The sequence below is a fragment of the Phocoena sinus genome, chromosome 20 (assembly GCF_008692025.1).
Source record: "Phocoena sinus isolate mPhoSin1 chromosome 20, mPhoSin1.pri, whole genome shotgun sequence".
Taxonomy (NCBI): domain Eukaryota; kingdom Metazoa; phylum Chordata; class Mammalia; order Artiodactyla; family Phocoenidae; genus Phocoena; species Phocoena sinus.
Window position 1 is genome coordinate 50,469,633 of NC_045782.1, and position 10,378 is coordinate 50,480,010.

Sequence of the window (10,378 nt, forward strand, 5' to 3'; positions counted from 1 at the left end):
ATCCCTGATAAAGTTCATAAGGAGTTATCTGGGAAACCAGTTACCTACCCACCCAGCTGATTGTCAGGACCATTAGCCAGTGATTCTTACTGTATTTAGCCTGGCAATGATACTTTCTTATAAAATATACGTACCTAAAAATGAACTTCTTTTTTTTTTTTTTTTTTTTTTTGCGGTACGCGGGCGTCTCACTGTTGTGGCCTCTCCCGTTGCGGAGCACAGGCTCCGGACGCGCAGGCTCAGCGGCCATGGCTCACGGGCCCAGCCGCTCCGCGGCACGTGGGATCTTCCTGGACCGGGACACGAGCCCGTGTCCCCCCCCTCGGCAGGTGGACTCTCAACCACTGCGCCACCAGGGAAGCCCAAACTTCGTTTCTTTTAAATTGAAGTATAGTTGATTTACAGTGTGGTGTTAATTACTGCTGTACAGCCAAGTGATTCAGTTATATATACGTTCTGTTTTTTAATATTCTTTTCCATCATGGTTTATCATAGGATATTGAATATAGTTCTCTGTGCTATACAGTAGGACCTTGTTGTTTATCCATTCTATCTATAGAAGTTTACATCTGCTAATCCCAACCTTCCACTCCATCCCTCCCCCAACCCCCTTCCCCTCGGGGAACCAGTCTGTTTATGTCCGTGATTCTGTTTCTGCTTCATAGATAGGTTCGTTTGTATCATATTTTAGATTCCACATATAAGTGATATCATACGGTATTTGTCTTTCTCTTTCTGACTTACTTCACTTAGTATGAATAATCTCTAGTTGCATCCAAAAAAATGAACTTTTGGTTTGGCCTATAGGGGCCTCTCCCCTTGCCTACGAGATTGTGATAAAACTTTCACACATACTCATAACTAAATTGTTTTAAGTCTTCTTTCACTCATCTAAAAAGAAATTAGAATGGATAGATTACTTAATGTGGTTGACCTCGCTCGTGTCAAGTTATGCTAAGAGGCTACCGTAAATGCAGGAAGAATCAGCTAAGAGGCTACCGTAAATGCAGGAAGAATCAGCAAAGAAAACTCAGCCAGAGAAACGGCAAGACAACTATGGGGGAAAATAAAAAGGCAAAGAGTGATTTTGCACATGCACGATCGTGTAACCTCTGAACGGTGAAAACAGAAATGATATAGGATGCTTGCATTGGGAGGATGGACACAGGGAAGCAGAGGGCAGGTGCTGAGAGCTCAGCCTGAATCCACCAGGAAGGAAGGCAACGGGCCAGGATGAAGAGGGTGAGTCAAAGAGCAGCACGTACAGGTTATTCAGAAACAGGGAGATGAGTGAACTAGGAAGGAGCTAAGCTGAGCGCGGAGGGCTGTGGGAAGTGGGGAATGGCTGTTTAGTGTCAGCCTTTTCATCCTATGAACATTTTTTTTTTTTGGCCCCGCTGCGCGGCTTTAGGGATCTTAGTTCCCCAACCAGGAATTGAACCCGGGCCACGGCAGTGAAAGCACCAAGTCCTAACCACTGGATCACCAAAGAATTCCCTCATCCTATGCACTTTTAAAACTAGTGCACTAATGATCCCTTTAGGAAAAAAACTGAAAACAAACACCAAGCAGTGTTTACACAGATCTAACATGACCAGAGGAAGCGAGGCCTTTATTTCATTTTGACTTCTTAATATCTTCTTTTTATCTCCCCCATTAACTTTCAAAGGGGTAATTAACTTTCAAGTAATTTGGAACAGAGATGGCACGTTAGTGAAGGGGATCTACAGGAGCTTTGCCCATAGATCATTACGGTAAGTCATCGTGACAGAAGATGACAACCAAGTAAAGTTTGCAAGTGGGCACAAATGTTGGAAGTTTGACTCAGCGGGGACGGCCCACACAGGTGGAATACGGCTTACATAGCTGCTGGTGGAAGTCAGTTATTAAAAACCCACGTCTTGGTTTTGTTAACTAGGAATCTGTTGTTGAAAGAAAACATGAGTCCTATTTTATTATATTTATTTTAATTAATTAATTTATTTGTGCCAACTGTCCTATGATCAAGCTTGGTTCAGCTGGCCCATGACATGATAAATACTTCCCAGGAGCTGTGTGCAGCTGGGACTCCCCGGCAGATTCCTAAGAAAGAGCCCAACCCTGCAGATTAACCTTCTGTATAAATTTCCAGTGAATAAGGTCTTGGCTAAATTACAAAAACAAAAACAAAACAAAAAAACCCAAAAAACTTTGTGCCAAGTTACAAAAGAGAACAGTCTGGTGTAGGATTCCGCCCTCTAGTGGACGGAGAGAGAAGCTCAAAATCTTGACTTGATAGAACTATTCTTTAGCTCAGTTTTTATTAACTTTTCTGCTATAGGCCTTTTGTGTCCCACAGCCATTTTTCACATAGAAAATTACTTCTTAGAGACCACAGTTTAATTATCCATTGTTACTAAAGTTTAGCATCTTCTTGAAAGACTGGACTCCTGCCGGCTTTAACACTCTTACGTAATCCAGAGGAAGAAACATCATAAATGCTAAGGCCCATTCACAGTACACAGCCTCCTATAACACACACACACACACACACACACACACACACACGTATTCTTGGGGAAAACAAGCATGCCGTCCCCGTGCCTCGAGCAGCTGGGCCGACTCCATGAAGGGGCTGGAATGGACTGAGCAGGAGACAGCTGGGGAATATTCCAGGAGCCACACGCAGGGGTGACATCCTCCACACATGTTCTCACAAGTCTCTTCCTGTGGGTTCGAAGTTTCCCTCCATCACCCACTCAGGTGCCAGCACACTCATCATGTAGGAGGACAAACGAAAACTGTTGTCTTGAGGTGCGGTCACAGACCAGGGCTGGAGGTTCAATGTTAAGAACCCACACCCGGGCAGCATTTCAGCAGACGGAAACAGGATGCAAAGACATGTTTGTTTAACGTCCAGTGCTCTAGAGAATGTTCAACTGGAGACCCTAAGTCCTTTCTCACTGGGAATAGTGTAGAATGATCTGGACAGTTGCATGTCACTAGTAGCTCCCGGGAACTGTCTTCCCCTGTAGCGTTTCTAGCATTGGGTTTCATGCCAATCTTTCCCTTAAGCCTCTGCTTCCCCCGAGGCTGGGGTGTGTGTGTGACTCTATCAAGGACTCCCTTTCAGGCCATTTCACTCCGAGATCAAGGACCTGAGAGCTGGGAAGAGCCCTGGGAGTGTCCCATAGTTGGCACCCTCTGCTCTGTGGGCTGAGGGGTCCACAGAACTTACAGGAGACCTCTGGGACCAGGCTGGCTCGAGGCCTCGGGGGCTGTCCTGTTTCCACCAGAGCAACTCCTACCTTTTTCCCCCACACATAAATATTCTTTTTTTATTATTTCTAAAGTAAATGGTAGCACGGCAAACATATTTTTCTCCGCCTTGCTTTTCTCTCCACTTAAAAGTATATCTTGGGGCTTCCCTGGTGGCGCAGTAGATATGAATCCGCCTGCCAATGCAAGGGACACGGGTTCGATCCCTGGTATGGGAAGATCCCACATGCCGCGGAGCAACTAAGCCCGCGCGCCACAACTACTGAGCCTGCGCTCTAGAGCCCGCGTGCCACAACTCCTGAAGCCCGCGCACTAGAGCCTGTGTTCCGCAACAAGAGAAGCCACTGCAATGAGAAGCCTGCACACCGCAACAAACAGTAGCCCCCGCTAGCCGCAACTAGAGAAAGCCCGCACACAGCAACGTAAACCCACCCAACACAGCCAAAAATAAATTTATTTATTTATTTATTTTAAAAACGTGTATCTTGAAGGACTTTCTATCCACTTTCTCTTTTTTTATTGTGCTAAAATATAAATAACATAAAAGTTGCTATTTTAATCATTTTTAATTAGGAAAAAATTTTATTATGGTAAAATATACCTGACATAAAACTTACCATTTTAATTTTTTTGTTTTCGACCATGCGGCTTGCGGGATCTTAGTTCCCCGACCAGGGATCAAACCCGCACCCTCAGCAGTGAAAGTGCAGAATCCTAACCACTGGACCGCCAGGAAATTCCCAACCATTTTTAAAAATTAATTAATTAATTAATTTTATTTTTGGCTGCATTGGGTCTTTGTTGCTGCACGCGGGCTCAGTAGTTGTGGCTCGTGGGCTCTAGAGCGCAGGCTCAGTAGCTGCGGCGCACGGGCTTAGTTGCTCCGCGGCATGTGGGATCTTCCCGGACCAGGACTCGAATCCGTGTCCCCGGCAATGGCAGGCAGATTCTTAACCACTGCGCCACCAGGGAAGTCCCCCAACCGTTTAAAAATGTACAGTCTGTGGCGTTAAGTACATTCTCAATGTTGTGCAACCATCACCACTATCTGCTTCCAAAGCTTTTTCATCGCCCCAAATAGAAACTCCATGACCATTAAGCAGTAACTCCTCATTCTCCACTCCCCCAGCCCTGTAACCTCTAATCTACTTCGTCTCTAAGAGCCGCCTATGCTAGATATTTCATATGAATAGAATCATACAATACGAGACCTTTCCTGTCTGGTTTCTTTCACTGCTTTCAAGATTCATCCACATGGTAGCATATGTCAAAACTTTGCTCCTTCTACAGCTGAATAATATTCCACTGTATGTATAGACCACATTTTGTTTGCCCATGCATCTGTTGATGGACACTCGGGTTGTTTCCACCTTGTAGCTTTTGTGAATCAAGCTGCTATGAACATGGGTGCACAAGTACCTGTCTGACTCTTTATTTTAAATTCTTTGGGGTGTATAGCTATGAGTGGAATTTTGGGTCACATGACATTTCTATGTTTAACTTTTTGAGGAACTTCCAAACTATTATCCACAGCGGCATCATTTTACATTCCCACCAGCAATGTACAAGGGTTCCAGTTTCTCTACATCTTCCCCAATGGTTCTTATTTTCAGATTTTTGGATTCTAGCCATCCTAGTGGATAGGAGTGGTATCTCACTGTGGTACCATGATTAATGATGTTGAGCATCTTTTCATGTGATTATCAGTCGTTTGTATGTCTCCTTTGGAGATACGTTTATTTGAGTCCTTTGCCCATTTTTAAATAGGGTTTCTTATCTTTTCGTTGTTGGGTTTTAGAAAGTTTATCTGTCTTAACCACTGGATTTCTGAAAAAATATTGCATCTAAAAAAAGAGGTTTACTGATAATGAAGGCTGGGACCCGGTCCAGCCTTTTTATCTCACATACAGAGAAACAGAGGCCCATGAGGTTAAGCCACATGGTGAGTAGCAAAACAGCCTGTCTGACAGATTGCTTCACCTCCTCCCATGTCACTCAACACCTGGAGTGAGCAGCGCCCAGGTCCCCGGCTCTGTGAGGAACTACACGTGCAAAAACAAATCCTGTCCTTCAAGACTTCTGGGAAGATGAGGCTGGCAGGGTTGGGTGTTCAGGGGGCATGGTGAGAAGTGCCTCATAATTGACGGAGGAAGAGAGCAGCAGCATACCAGGCTAGATTCTGAAGAATTTGAGTGCCAATGAGTTGGGATTTTTAGGCTGGAGGCCCCAAGTCACAAATTCAAACACCTTCCTGGGACCTCGGGTGCTGTAAATGTGGAGAACAGTGAGTGAAAAGCAATAAGGATTGGAGGGGGCCTGTGGCTAACCAGAGCACCGCCCTGCCTAAAGGCAGATTCCAAAACTGATGGGTTGTGATTCCTAACATAGAAAGCAGAGGGCCGTTGGCTTCCTGGCTGGCCAAGCTTGGGAAAGTAACTCATCTTCTTTGCAGCACCGCTCTACTCACCTGGAAAACAGAAGTGATCATTGTACCTACCCGCTGCCTAAGGTTGCATTAGGAGTAAAGGGATAATTCACGCTCAGCACCAGGCACCTGGATGGCCTTCGGATTCTCTTGCCCTAGGACCCTCCCCTCTCGCTAGAGCGCCCCTCCCCATTAATCAACATCTCGCGGCTGCGGCCCCTTTAAGACGGCCATGGAGGACCCAGTTTCAAAGCTAAGGGCGACCTTCTAGGTGCCGTCTCTATGGTAAGTCGTCACTTACGGCCGGAAGTGCGTATTCGGAGCGGCTTTGTCTCGGGATTAGGAAGGGCGTAGCGGCGCGTGCTTTCTGGTGTCCGAGGGGATGTGCGCCCTCGCCCCCGACGGGTGGCCGACCCTCGGCCCGCAGGGTGATGCTGGCCCGCGGCGCCAGTTCCCTCCCCGGGCCGGGAACGAAGCTCTGGGGGCCTGGACTTCTGGGACCGCCCCCCGTATAGCAGCTGCGGCTTGGACGGAGGAGAGAGAATGCAGGCACCAAAATCGGGGTGAGGGGCTACTGTAGGAGGCGCTGCACCGCACAGAAAAGCCTTGGATTCCCCGGCTGGGGGGGCCAGCCTGAGTTTCTGGGGGTGTGTAAACATCCGGTGAGACTCATCCTCCTAGAGTACGTGGTATCACTTTCTTTTCCCAGGTATTTCTCAGGCAATAAGTGCTCTCCAGACCCCGGCGATTGGATGAAGGCATGCAGCCTCTCTTTGCTCCTTCTTGTCGGTGACCGTATTCGGAGTGACCTCAGTTTGGGGGATCCAGGTATGTCAAGCGTGGAGACGCAGTGTCCTGAGGCCGATGGTCTGGGAAGAGGCTCCTGTGTTGTTGAACCTGCCCAGTTGTGGGTGCAGCCTTGTACCAGGCAGCCCGACCCTGACCTAAAGTAAATTCCCAGGAGAGGTTTTTCCTGGGTTTTGAATTTGCAGTAACAGGTGTGAACATTCTAGCAGAAGTTTGATGATCATGTATGATACTGCAAACAGGATTTTCGCTGAAAGAAGAAAAGCTATAAACAGTGTTGATGTTTTATTCAATAAATATTTTTTGATTCTTTGGCCAGCCACCACGCTAAGTGTTAGGGATACAGAGATGTTACGGCCCTTGTTCTCGGGAAGGTACAGCCCAGTTGGGGAGATAAAATTAAGTGATCACCCTAAAGAGGGTATAATTCAATCCGAGTTGAGTGCTCTGAAGGAAAGCAGAGTCTAATGAGAATATGTGTCTCAAAGAATCTGATGGAGACTGGAAAGCTTTCCTGAGGATGAGACCCTTGAGCTGGACTCTGAAGGACTCAAGGATGAGTAGGAGTTTGGTGGGAAGGCCAGGGGACAGCATGTGCAAAGGTCCAGTGGGCTAGCGAGTATGGCTAGTGGAGGAACTGGAAAAAGGCCATTGTAACCTGGAAAGCAAAGTGGAAAACGGTGTGAAACGAAGCTGGAAAGGTGAGGAGGGCCAGACGACACAGGGCCTGTGGCTTATGTTAGGATTTGGGGCTTTGTCCTGAGAATAGTGGGAGGTTAGTATGGGATTTAAACAAGAAGATGATGTACTGAAAATTATAACTTCAAAAGAGCCCTGTGTACAGAGCAGCACATTCTAGCAGAACTTTCTGCGATGCTGGTCTGTTATCTGTGTCATCCTGTAGAGCAGGCCCCAAGCCTGGAGTGGAATTTTAATTTAAATGTAAATGGCCACATGCACCTAGTGGCCGCTGTGTGGGACCGCGTAGCTCTGGAACCTGTTGGAGGGGACAGTGACAGATCGTGGCACACAGATGCCCTTTCACTTCCTGAAGAAGGGCTGAGACAGGTTCCACTTTGGGGAGGATCCACACGTTGATCATTCCTGGGGATCTCACACAGTAACTGCTTGTGGAACTGCTTTTCGTTTTTATTTTCTTGGTGTGGTTCAGCCTGCTCCTTCACGAAGCAGCATATTCCTCCTTCTCCTACCTTTGCCTGTTTCGTTGTCAGCACACAGATGGAGAAGTGATTCTTCAACTCATCGAAGTACCTACAGCGGTCAAAGCGTTACATCTCCGCTTTGGAGGGGCTGTCAAGAAAAGTGGTCCCTGGTGTTCCAGGGTTTGGGATGCAGAGAGGTAGACGGCAGGAAGTGCCCTGGACCCCAGGAAGGAGCGTTTCCAGTGGAACCCGGCAGAAGGCGGCCCTGTGAGGAAGTAAAGGCCGTTTCCAGCCGATGAAACGTGACCAAAGGGAGGAAGTGTGAAAGTGCTTGAGAGGGTGTGGGGAACTCAAAAGTTGGGGGGAAACTGGGGAACTGTACAGCGAGAGAAAGGGAGGATTAGGTAGGGATAGATGGGCTGGTGTTGAGTTATGGGAGGCTTTGTCAGAGTTCGGCTTGTTGTGCCCACTATGGGCCAGGAGGACCCCACGTGGTGGTGGGCAGATGTCCAGGTGTGCCTGCAGTGGTGGGTTAGGAAGTCACTGGGGTGGAGCCCGTAGGTTTGGAAGGAGGGGGCTGATTGGTCACTACGGGGCACCGGCTGCATCGTATTCTTGGTGGAAGGTAGATTTTAGATCTTGGAGGGCATTTTATTGTGTTAACAGTCTTAAATTCTCTGAATATTCAGACTTGCTGAAGTCAAATAAAAACTGATGAAGTGTGCTTTTTTTGCAGGTGAGTTCACTGGAAGATTTGTGTGTGTGGTGGGTGAAAATCTGCTGAGTTCGTTTCTGCCTGGTTCTGTGTGCCTGAAATGTAATTGTTTTGTTTTAGCACTTTCCAAGTTTGTTTGGTTTAACTCCTGTCTACATAGTTTTTGAGTGCTGACCTGTTTAATGCCCTGTTTTGTATGAGAATACAAATAAAAGGAGTCAGACCCCAAGGAGACTTTTCATACACGTTATGGGTTCCGTGCCCGGTGACCAGGCACTGAGTGTGTCACCTCGGCCTCCGAGGGGGCACAGTGGGCAGCGCAGTTCCCGACTGAAGAGTGACTCAACAGTCACACACCCTCAGTGCTGCCAGTGCCCTGGACCAGTAAGTTAGTCCCTGAGCACCCCGACCCCAGGCTTCTCGGTGGGCGCAGAACCCCCCCTCGCCAAGTCAGACTTGTTCGACTTCAGCAAGGCTGAATATTCAGAGAATTTAAAAGTTAACACAATAAAATACCCTCCAAGATCTGAAATCTACCCCCCCCCCGACACCTAGTGTGTGCACATATGACAGGGTCAGGAGGCTTTGTTACAGAGGTTGGGGGCTCTGCTGGCACTAGCTGGGGCCATACTTCACAGCAGAGAATTCTCCCAAGTCCCACTGTCTTTGAATGTTTTGCCCTCTGTTAAGGTGCAGAAAGGAAAAACCAGCCTGTGTTTTGAGCTGTGATGGTGGTGGTTCTACACGTAGTGCCATCATCAAAGCGTTCCGTGCTATCTTCGTGTTGTGGTCAGGGCGTTACAGACAGTACATACATTTTTTTATGCAGTGTAGAAGAGTTATCTTGGACTTTGGACCTAGTTGTGCCAGAGCCAGGTACCTGCCTGACATACTTGGTGACCCTCCCGACTTCACACTCACCTCATTCGTGCAGCTCATCTCCCGAGAGTGTGTGGCCCGCTAGTGCCCACCAAGGCCGAGATGTAGCTTTGCAACTTCAAGGCCAGCCTCTGGTGGGTCTTTATGGACCAATAATCTAAAAGGGCTGCAGGTGTCAGGGGAGGCACGGCCACCTCGGGCAGTGCTGGGAGCGGCAGCTCGTCAGCTCAGATGACCCGGGCGGAACAGCGCTGACGGGCAGATGTAGCCAAAGGCTCCACCGCTGGCCTGCAGTGTGACCTCGGGCAGGCCACTTCCCTGTTTGTCCCTCAGTTTCAGTAAAATGGGGACGATGGTCATAATTACGATGATTCCTGCCAGATGGCACTTGTGAGGGTTGGGTTAGCAGATTGTGTGAAGCGCTCAGACGTCTTAGCTGGCACATCATCATGGGCATTTCCGTTCTTCCCTGGATTTTCAGTGCATTTTACAAACAAACATGGAAAGAAGGGCGTGTCAAGAGGACAAATCAGAAGAGCAGATCAGATCCATAAACCCAGGCCGTGTATAGTCACAGCTCGGAATAAGCCGAGAGGTACAGAGGGTGCCGAGGACAGCAGGCAGGACTTTCTTGTAAAACCCACAGAACATAAAATTTACTATTTTAACCATTTTCAAGTGTGCGGTTCAGTTTGTTTGTTTTAAAGTACCTTTACAATGTTGTGAAACCTTCAGCTCTTGCCTACTTCCAGAATATTTCCATCACTCGGAGAGGAAGCCCCCTCCCCCCAGCCCCTGGGCACCTCTGATCTGTTTTCTGTCCCTGGATTTGCCGATTCTGGACTCTGCACTTTGCATCCTTTTATCATCCAGGCCTCCCCTAGGGTTCAAATAGGACCTCCAGCCCCTTGCCCCACGTCACCCAGCCAGCTGGGGGGACTATAGAGTAGAGATTCTTAACCTTCTAAACCAGCAGAATCTGACTGGAATTAGGTTTATCCAAAAAGTCATGTAAAGCGGGGATTAAAAAAAAGCAGACATGTTACATACATTTTATTTTAATGTAAAATGGAAGAAGATAACATCCATTTGCTAATGTTTTGATAGGAAGCTGAGGCCTTTTATCTTTGG

The 10,378-nt window shown here is 47.7% G+C and overlaps 1 long non-coding RNA gene and 1 other non-coding gene across 3 annotated transcripts; both read left to right on the plus strand.

Moving 5' to 3' along the window:
* Window positions 1-5,983: 5,983 nt before the first annotated feature.
* LOC116746224 lies at window positions 5,984-9,920 on the plus strand. 2 transcript variants are annotated; one of them, XR_004347643.1, is made up of 3 exons: window positions 6,007-6,246; window positions 6,393-6,511; window positions 7,723-9,920. It is a non-coding gene; the product is annotated as an uncharacterized LOC116746224 (long non-coding RNA). The 2 variants fall into 2 exon arrangements; XR_004347642.1 differs by having other exon boundaries at window positions 5,984-6,246; window positions 6,393-9,920.
* LOC116746493 lies at window positions 6,548-6,734 on the plus strand. The gene has a single exon (XR_004347750.1).
* Window positions 9,921-10,378: the final 458 nt, after the last annotated feature.